This window comes from Triticum urartu, chromosome 6 (genome assembly GCF_003073215.2).
Source record: "Triticum urartu cultivar G1812 chromosome 6, Tu2.1, whole genome shotgun sequence".
Taxonomy (NCBI): domain Eukaryota; kingdom Viridiplantae; phylum Streptophyta; class Magnoliopsida; order Poales; family Poaceae; genus Triticum; species Triticum urartu.
The window spans coordinates 154,142,806-154,153,491 of NC_053027.1; the positions used below are offsets into that span (position 1 = coordinate 154,142,806).

At 47.5% G+C, this 10,686-nt stretch overlaps 1 pseudogene; it reads right to left on the reverse strand.

The window, feature by feature from the left end:
- Positions 1–1,945: 1,945 nt before the first annotated feature.
- On the reverse strand, positions 1,946–9,370 carry LOC125516669 (annotated as a pseudogene).
- Between the last annotated feature and the right edge of the window lie 1,316 nt (positions 9,371–10,686).

Genomic DNA, 10,686 nt, shown 5'->3' on the forward strand with positions numbered 1-10,686 from the left:
TTACGCTGCCCTCTTGTATTGGGTCAGGCATCACAAAGGAGCAGATGATGGAGCTACCAGGTAAACTAACTCCCCACAGCCTACATACATATCTTTTTCAGTTGCATAGGACCAGCCACTTAGTTGCACAAAAAGCATAGCATGTTGCACAGAACAGGGCTTTTAGTTGCACACTGTTCTGTTTTCATTTTCATGCACATTTTTTTGCTGCTGTGACCCTTCGAGCTAACTTGTCTTTTTATTGCTTTCAAAAAAAATCAGCCCTGAGATAATCAGGTATGGTGCTTTCTACATTTCTTTAAAGGAGTTAGTTGATTCGATGAAGCCGGTTCAAGGGTTGTCAAAAATTGTTATTGAGACTGGAATCTTACACATCATGGATAACTTATCAGAAGGGTCAAAGAAGGTTGTTATGCCACTGAGGTTTTCTGTAAGTTTTTCCAAAACCTTCTTTTTACCCTCATCTTTGTTCTATAGCACTTTTTTCGTTGACCATTTGAGGGAGGCCTTTCACCTACTAAGGAGTTTTGAGCCATGTTTTATAATCTCTGCAGATAAAATTACAGCAAGGGATCCACAATGTGAATGAGATAAACAAGAAGTTTGATTACAAGAACCGTCTCGACAAGAAAGACTTGGTGAGTGTTGTGCCCACATGATCAATCTTTTTTTAGCTGGCACCCACAGCATGTCCAGTTGCACATGACACATCTATTAGTTGGCAGATACTTGTTGCAACCTGTTTTTAACTTGACCAAGTCTTTTACTATTTTTCTTAGCTACAGCTTGTATTTGTGTCTGAAATCGTTCACGCTTGCAGGTCATGCTGCCAGTGCTCGAGTGCGCAGATGTAACCGATAACGATGGAGGGAGGCATTATTGGGTCTTCAGTGTCAACTTGAGGGACGGACGCTTCGAAGTTCTTGATTCAAGCAGGATGCTGGACAACATTGAGCTGATGAACACCGCCTCTACCATTGCGGGGGAAGTACGCCAGCTATGGAGGAACCATTACCCAAAGTTCAGCATCGAGCACTTCCAGATTATTGACATTGACGTACCGAAGCAGCTCGGCAAGTAAGACAATAAGCATTTCATTCCTTCTCAATCATATACCATCATTTTGTAGTTTTTAAATTTTTCTACATGTGCAATCTTTAGTATTTTTAAGACACAGTACTAGTCTTCAATCTGTTTTATCATTTTTATGAGTTTCTAATGGATTATCTAGCTAGTTGCAGAGTGGCGCATAAGTAGTTGCACACTGGCACGTAAGCAGTTGCACAGTGGCACATAATGAGTTGCAGTAGAACACAAGCAATTGCACAGTAGGACATAAGCAGTTGCACAGAGTGCATTACCTTTATTTGGTTTTAATTTTATGTGACAATTTTTTTGCCCATTTTTGCAGTAATGAGTGTGGGTTGTTCGCACTGCTTAATGCCACCGAGTGGAATGGTAGCCAACTGCCCAACTAAGACCCCAAGGAAGTACTCAACATCAGGAAGAAGCTGGCATATGATTGGGTCACCAGCGTGCACAACACCGCCCCATGGAGGAAGTTGCTGAGATACAACAAGGAGTAGGTCAGTACTATTTTTTATTTTTTTCTGCTCCGTGGAGGAAGTTGCTGGTTTGTACAATTTTATTAAGTAGATTTTGTAGTTGCACACTACTAGTAATTGCGTTTGCAACTCAATATCATCACTTTTGTTGATACATTAGGAGCACTGGATATACAATTGTTCAACAACTAAATATTTAACCAGTTGCCAACAAAGGCACAAATAGCAACTTTTTTACACAGTGCATGAACTAATTCAAGCAGCATAAATTAGATAAAGAGGAATCATAGATGTTGAATGTGTCCACTTGGTCCCAACATTGCTAAAAAGACATCATTATTTTCCTTTTTTGTTCCAAAGTTACAAATGAGGAAACAGAATCATAGGAGCCTCTGCGGACACACACCAGCAGTGTGCTCTGTAGATTGGCACTGGCTGCATTTGTTTTTCTTCTTTGGGTGTAGCTCTAGCACCGATTTGTAACGTCGACTCTTTGCCCTACCCTTTGTAGTAGACCTTGGAGGATCCCTGGGCACAAAATCATCAGAAGCTTGTGCAAGGGATGCAGCCTCCAACGGGGCAGTAGGACCGTCACGATCACCTGTGTAATAATCATATAAAAAGTTTAGTATTTTTGTTATTGTGCAACCAGCACTGATGTTCTGTGCAACCACACAGTACATTTTGTGCAACTAACTGGTTGTTGTGTGCAAGTTAAGTTGAAAAAAACACCTGCAGTAGCACGGCCTATCATGCTACTTGGATTGTAGTCGCCTATGGGCAGAACATGAAAAACAAGCTAGATTTTTAGCTTGATCCTCAAACTAACACAGCGCACGCAACTAGGCAGCATGTTCTGTTCAACTGGGCACTATGATATGTGCAACTAAAGTCACTCACCCTAGTTTTTGTTTTGGAGTCGGTGAAGGTACTAACCTGGGTGATGAGCCCCCTGAGTCCTGCCTGTAGGTCCATTGGGAGTAGCACAAAGGGCACTGCTAGTTGGGCCTGGCAGGGGAGGAGGTCTTTGAGGGTTGGCATTACCTATAGGCAGAACAGGACAAACAAGTCAGTTGTGTTTATCTTTTTGATGCTCGAACTAACATAGCGTGCGCAACTAGGTAGCCTGTTCGGTGCAACTGAGCACCATGATGTGTGCAACTGGAGTTACAGACCTAGTTTGATGGGGAGTTGGTGGCAGGTAATTACCTGGACGACAAGCCCCCTGAGTGCTGCCTGTAGGGCCATTGGGAGGAGCACGCGGGGGAGGAGGTGGTGGAGGATGCCGTGTACAGCTAGGAGGGGGAGGAGGTCCTTGAGGGTTGACATCACCTATATCCAGAACTGGAAAAATAAGTTAGCTGTGTTATCTTGATGCTTGAACTAACACAGCGTGCGCAACTAGGCAGTATGTTCTGTCCAAGTGGCTACCATGGTGTGTGCAACTGGGCACAATGATGTGTGCAACTGAAGTTACACACCTAGTTAGATCAGGAGTTGGGGCAGGTAATTACCTGGATGATGAGCCCCCTGATTGCTGCCTGGAGGTGGAGGAGGTCCTCGAGGGTTGCCATCATCTGATGGCCCCGTTGCAGCAGTCGGTTTTTTGTTTTTCTTGGACTTGTTCAGGTGGCCGATCTCAGTACGTGCTGCACGCATATGCTTGTATACAATAGCTTGTGCTGGATCAGAACCACTCGCAAACTTTGCTAGTTTCCGAAAATCGTATATCATGTTCCTCTCCCTTATCTGCTTCTTTGATTGAGGAGGCATTTCATCCGGTTGCTCATAACCAGTCCCTGGCGGACTAGGTACAGCAGTAGGTGTCCACCGTCTTAGCAGGTACCTTTCCGGTATGACATCAACGTCAACATGGGTGAACACCTTGAGGATGTGGCAACAGAGGATGCCGTCCTTGTCCATTTTACAGCACTCACACAAATAGGAACCCTCCTCCACCCTTGCCTGCGCCAAGTAGTTTCGAGAACCATATTTCGCAACAAATTCCTGGTTCGGTCTGAGCTCAAACACATCAGCACCAACTTGGAATGCATTATAACGTCCAATCAGCTCAAACTCTTCTCTGAACTTGCGGTAAAGGTCTCTAGTATAGGTTTTGTAAGCTTGCTTCTCTATTGGGAAGTTGGACCACAACTCAATCTCAAGGTGTTCTGTCCTGTAATCATTGCAGCCTTCCTTGGCAAGGATGTGGTTCTGGATTTTTTCATATTGCTTGACGAAGTTCAGCATTGAGTTGTGTGGGTTCACATATCTTTTGAGGACGGCGTTGAACCCCTCACTACGCTGTGTAGACTGGAGGAAGGGGAAGAACCTGTGTTTGAAGTAGCACGGCACCCAAGTTGACCTGTATTCGTACAACTTGTCAAAGTGCGTGTGTGTCATAGCCTCATACTTCATCATTAACCCAGCCCAATTCTGCTCAAACTCGTCTATAGTGAAGCTGAAGTCAACACACTTGTTGAAATCATCAGAGAGTCCTGGATTTCGGCACAGCAGCCAACCAACTTTTTCCTGAGCCTTTTTCATGATGTGCCATCGACAACAGCGGTGCACGGTGGTTGGAAAGATGCTCTGTATTGACTGCCTCATCGCACCATCCTGATCGGTGATGAAGTTGTCAGGAGGTTTGCCATCCATAGCCTCTAGGAATGCTCCAAAGACCCAATCAAAGCTCGATGCCAACTCCTGCCTCACAAACGCGCAACCCAGCATGAAAGATTGGCCATGTCGGTTTATTCCTATGAAGGGCGCGAACGGCATATTGTACAAGTTGGTCATGTAGGTGGTGTCAAACGATATGCAATCGTGGTACGCCTCTGCATAAGCTTTTCGAGCTGAGCCGTCCACCCAAAATATGTTGACAACTCTGTCCTCTTCATCATATTTCACCTTATAGAAGAAGTCTGGATCGGTTTTTTGTATATCCTTGAAGTGCGCAATTGTCTCAATCAGATCACCCTCCTTTGTGTCATCTCTACGGAAACTTGTACAAAGATTTGTTATTGCCTTTGGTCCGAACGGCACCATCATCTCAGATCCATAGAACTCTGCCATTACATGCATCATTCATCCTGCATAATACAAAAACAAACAGTATATCCTTTTTTAGTTGCACAAATGGCACATCCAGCTGCACAGTAATAGGACACGTGTTGGCACAGAACATAATCGCAGGAAATGGACACCTAGCTGCACCTTTTTAAAAACACTTTGCAGTTTTTGCATACAGGACATTGTGTAGTTGCACAGTAAAGACAATCTAGGTGCACAAGAAGCACCAAAAGTGATATACAAAAAGCATGGGAAGTTGGACACCAGTTTCACAGTTAAGCCATTTCAGTTGCACAGTAGTACCATAACAGTTGCACAGTAGTACCATAACAGTTGCACACTGGACTGCCTAGAGGAAACTTAATTCTTCAAGGGATATAGAAAAACACCACACTTGTAGTCAAGTTGCAGTTATACACGATGCGCAGAAACTCCTTTTCATCAGGTGAGATGCCTTGGTGGGATCTCAAGTATTTGGACAATGATAGTTTGTTCACAAGCGGATGATTGTGGTCACGAACAAAGTGCATCACCTCCCATCGCCGATCTATCAGCTTCACCAACATTTTCGCCTTGCATTCAGTCTGCTTTATTGTCTCACGTTTGCGCTTCTTCTTCTTACTAGTACCAGCCTCCTCTTCAGCAAATATTGGAGGTTCTTCTTCCATCTCCTCATCACTGTTAACAGATTTTGGATCTGGAATAGGGTCCAGGACAGGAGGAGCCTCAGCTCCTCCATCATCAGCTTTAGGCTTCTTGAACTTGTTGCAGCAAAACTGTTGTTTTATCAATTCATTGGTGCGGGCTGTCCGTCTAGAGGTGTTCATCTTGATAGAGAAACCCATCTGTAGTGCGTAGCTGTTGTAGTGATCCTTAGCAATTTGAAGGCTGTCAAACCTCATGCCAACATAGGGTTCCATAGGTTGAGAACCAGCCTCATCCTCTCCTTCTTCTACTTGCACAGCTCTGTCAACAGCGCCAACAGTGGAGCCCGTGCGGCCGCTGCGCCTCGTCGTATTGGTCGCTGCTGCCCGTGCGGACGTGGCGCCTCGCCGTCATCACCGCCGACCTCGTGTGCGCTTGCGCGGCCGCGGCGTCTTGCCGTATTCGCCGCTGCTGCGAGGGAGGAGCCGCCGGCCAATAGGGGAAGCGGCAGGGCGAAAGGGAAAAGGGGATAGATAGCGGTCGGGTGGGATTTTCCAAATAAGGAAACAAGCTAGAAAGGGAAAGGGAATAGGGCGCGCTCCGCACGGTCGAAATCGATCGCTCCCGCGATCGATCGCCAAGGAGTCGTTTCGGTTGCAAGCGCTGATTTGCTCCACCCAAGCGTTGTGGTGAACAGGCACCTCCATGCATCAATTCTTCTCAGCGAGCAGATTTTTTTGTTTTTTGAGGCAAACAACAACAAGCAGATCATGTTGCTACCATCTGGAGCATTTGGACGATGCGTAACGACATGTGCTTTCAGGGCGTACAGTGGACAAGCACGCATGCAATCTTGGCGAGGATCAGTTCGTCACTGCACCAGTGGAAGGTGCTCTGTGCGGGCGACCAATCTGTGCTGCTGAGAAGATGCATCCAACTCCTAGATCGGTGAAGAGGCGAGTTGCTCAGGATTGCATGGGCGTCGGCCTGAGAGCTTGCAAGAGGAAGACCTGGGATGAGACGCCGAAGATTCATCCAGAGTGAAGAAAAAAAGCAGATGTTCTCTGCACTCCTAGACACTGCTCCTTGTTCTTGATTTGGTCGAGGGCCTAGTCCTTCTGTTTTGTTGAGCTGGCAATGTATTCGTCAGTCTCCCTATCGTGGTAGATGTATGGCCGTTTCTGCGCTCCTTCAGAACGCTGAACTTTTTCCTTTTTATTTCGATGTCTCTGTTCCTTCCATTCAGGCAGGTCCCTAATGCTTGTAACGGTCCTGCTGTGACTCGCGCTTTGCTCCGTTTATAATAAAAATGAAGCGGGGGAAACCCCTTTCGATCAAAAAACAACGAGCAGATCACTAGTAGCTCAACATTCACCATTAGCAGGCCCCACCCCTTAGAAAAAAACAATAACATGCCCCATCACCAGTAGCTCACCATTCACCAGTGAAACAGGAAGGGGGCCCGTCACTAGTAGCTCACCATTCACCATTGAAACAGGATGGGACGCGTTTAGGTCTTAGGTCGTTTCCTTTTCTTTCCCACCGATGCGTCACCGAGCCACTCCAGGGCAATTTTCAATCCAGCCCCATGCGGCTAACTTTCAATCTAAGATTAGAAATGCTGGAGAGGGTGAGGCGATCCTTGCATGGAGGATGCACGCTGGCCTGCCGCACAGCAAGCATGAGGGGCAGCGACCAGCGAGTAGGGGAAAATGTTAGGTTACTCTCACCTTCTCTCATTCTTCTTCTCGTTAATTTAGTCCTGGGCTTATCTTTCAAAATTAGATTAATATGTGTGAACCGCCGAACTATAAGAGCAGAAACTAGTCAAACTACAAATACAAATGTAAAGAACTAATTGACATTTGAATTGTTTATCCCCTCGTGTAGTAAAAAGATTTAGTCCATTGACATTGGAATTGATATTCACACTTGTTTTATACTTTTTGGCAACTTTTAATGAAAATTTAATTGTTCAGAACCAAACATCTGCATTCTTCCCTTGATGAAGGTTCAGTTCATTAGCCTAGAGTGTTCCGTGTGATATATTTTTTTATGTCTCCACTAGAGGCAAAATGCCCCCCATGTTAGAATTGTGGCTCCGTCCCTGCTTGTCCTAGAAAACCAATTGCCCACGGCGAGCTCCCAAAATTTGATGTCTAACCATTCCCGATGGCAACTTTAGCTGAGGCATGGTAGAGGTCTATGTCATTGCCATCGATCCAAGTCCTATAGGGGGCTATCCATTTGAGCAATGATCGTCTCAGTCGGAGCGCGTGAGCAAACTTGCCCAGTTGAAGCACCCCCAAACTGTCAATGGTGGTAGGGCGGCACACCGCTTCCTAATTGATTATGTCTGCTATCGAACACTTTATCGGAACATGCCCAAATAAACACTCGTCTAATCTTAATGAATTGCATTACTTCGGCCAGATGTGAAGTGGTTTGATATGGTAGATCACAATAGAGTTGAGAACTGCCTTGACTAAAGTCACTCGACCCACCATGTCAAAGTGATTGTCATGCGCCAAGGGAGTAATTTCCATGCAACCTTATCTTCTACATGTTGAGAATGAATTCCTTTGAGCTGCTTTACCAAGAGGAGAAGTCCAAGATATTTCATTGGAAATTGGTTCTTTGAGTCGGGTGGCTTTGAAGAATCACATCGAGGTTATAGCATGACAACGAATAGGTGCGACGGACATCTTGTGGAAGTTGGTACTTGAAGTGGTGACCTTGTTGAAATCTTTTAGGATGTTGGCGAGGGCATCAATGTCCTCCTTGATTGGGGCGTCGATGCCCTGAAGGTTGCCCGTGGGGATGTTCAAAGCTTCCTACTTACATTTGGCGCCCTGAGGAATGCCTTTTTTCATAGTTGTGTTGAAGTGCTCATGCATAAAGTTTTCCTTTTCCCCATGCGAGGTCACCCAACTATTAGTATGCTTTAGCGGTTTAGCCTATGAATGAAGTTTTGTGACCGTCTTGCATGAAAAAGGTAATACTAGAGAAAAAACTTGTTTTCCAATTACAAGCTCCAACTGTAAATGGCTTTGAAAGTACTTCATCTCAACATGGTCATCAAACATTGTCAATTATCCAGTGAGGAAAGGAACATCTGCTCTAGGATCAAAAGAAGGGCCATGCCCTAGCGGCACTCATGAGAACTCGGAAAAAGAAATGTACGAGAATTAACAACCTGGGGGGGGGGGGGGGGGGGGGGGGGGAGGGGCAGCAGTGCCAACACAAGATCTTTTTTTTGACAAGAGATAGTAGTATTGCCATCAGTATTGTCATGTCTATTTAAAAATCCACATGGAAAAGGTAATACTACTCTATCGTATGGTTGATCTGAATTTTTAGTAGTTCTAGATTTGGTTCCTGGGTCTAGGCGCACCCTATATAGATATTTATTCCCTTTGTCCTGTAATATACGATGTTACTACAATCAGTATAAGAGTATATCGATTGTAAGTAACATATTATATTGTAAGACGGAGGGAGTAGTTTTTTATTTAAAATATAAAAAAGTTCAAAACTTTTCTGTGGAAAACATGGCTTGGATGTTCTACTCACATATGAAGTTTTGTGAATAAATGACTTTGGTGGTCTTCTGGGCAAAAAGACAAATTCACAACTATTGGAAAAACGGGCTCCGGGGACCCAAAGGTTCGAACACTGGGGTGCACTTGTTCTATGCTCTACTCTTCCTTGAGACTACCACGGCAAAGCAACGGCGAGAGCGGGCTGGCCGGCGAGACAACAGCTACCTAGGTTCAGGCCACCTTGCGGTGTAAAACACTAAAACCCTACTCCTGCTTGGTTGTTGGATTGCACTAGTTTGAGGGCTCGAGTACAAGGGTTGGAGATCAGGGATGTCCTCTCTCCTCCGCGGGACCTTGCTCTCCTTTTATTCATGCCTTGGTCCTCTTCCCTCCCCCCCCCCAAAAAAAATATTGGCGGGAAGGGTTGCCACACAACGGCAATTTTGAGAGTGGGCAAGGGCGCTGTCTATCCTGACAAAAGGTGGTCTTTGCCTGCAAAGCCTCCGTCCATGATGCTCCGGTGGGCTCGGTGGTGACTTTCGCCATGCGCGCCCACCGTCTTAACCTTCTTGCACCGATCGGGAAACCTTTGGTGATTGCTTTGGGAATCGACGTGCCTGCATTGCTCCCTTAGCACAAAAGAGGCAATCCTCCTCATCTGCGCCTGCTGGCATGGCCTCTGGTGTCGTCTGTCGCCGCGCGCGTCATCCTTGTGATGTGGCTCAGGACCGCGCGACCGAGCTTGGCGACGCCTGTCTTGAGCACCTCAGGAGGGCGCCTCAGGAAGGCACCTCGCGAGGCGCTTGGTGGAGCCACTTAGTCTGCGGACGACGCCCGCCTCTTAAGGGGGGAAGACCTCGCGGGGCCTAGTCCTGGCGGAAACCCTCGCAGCGACACCTGCTGATGGGCTACCTACTGGGCCTTGGGTATGCACCGCGTCCTAGGCCGAAGGCAGACGGGCTTAGATACCCTCGGTCCCCCGGGCCCGACAGTAGCCCCCGGGCCCGCGGTGTGCATGCCTCAATTCTCCATGGTGGAAAGTAAAACGATGCGGGCCCTAACCTCCCGCGGCCCAGGCGTGACACGTGGCACATGATGGAACGGGGGGATGCGCCCACTTCTCCCACAACGCCTCGGCAATCGTCCGGGCTGACACAAAGCCTACCCACAAGCGGCGCGAGGCCTTCATTGCCTTTCTCGCCTGCGCCTTCCTTGCTTCGCATGATTCCTTCTCCTTCCTCCGGGTCCCTGTCACCTTAGCCCTAGCCGCGTCGCAATGGCCCCTCCTAACGGAAAGAGTGGGGCAGCAAAGGTGACGGTCGGGGAGGCTGCGCCGGAGCCTGCCATGGGCAGGTCCACGGTCATCAATGCTGAGGGGCTTGGTAAGGTCCATCCGATGACCGCCGTCGCCTCCAATGAATGGGGGCCACCCGAATCTAGCCAGCTTCGCGCCCAGTCGCCAAGCTCGACACCACTTCCATCGCTGTCGCCCTCCATTCGCTCTTTGCCGGCCTGCTATCGCCGTTCTCAGATTTCTTCATTGTCGTTCTCTCTTGCTTCCAAGTCCACGCACTGCACCTCGACCCGACCTTTGTCCTCCTTTCAGCCTTCGCCTTCTTGTGAGGCGTTCGTGGGCGTGCCCCCCTCGATGATGCTACTCTGCCACTTCTTGAGCCTACAGTTGACCGCGGCGAACCAGCGCTCCGGGTGCGTATCGCTCTGCATCACAAAGGATGCAGCTGGCAACGGCATCAACATGGATCTCGCCCACGAAGCGGAGGGCTTCAGGCAGCAGCACGTGTACGTGGACGCGGCCTAGTTTAGCCCCCTGCTGCTGATACCAACATCCCCGGGAGTGTGGA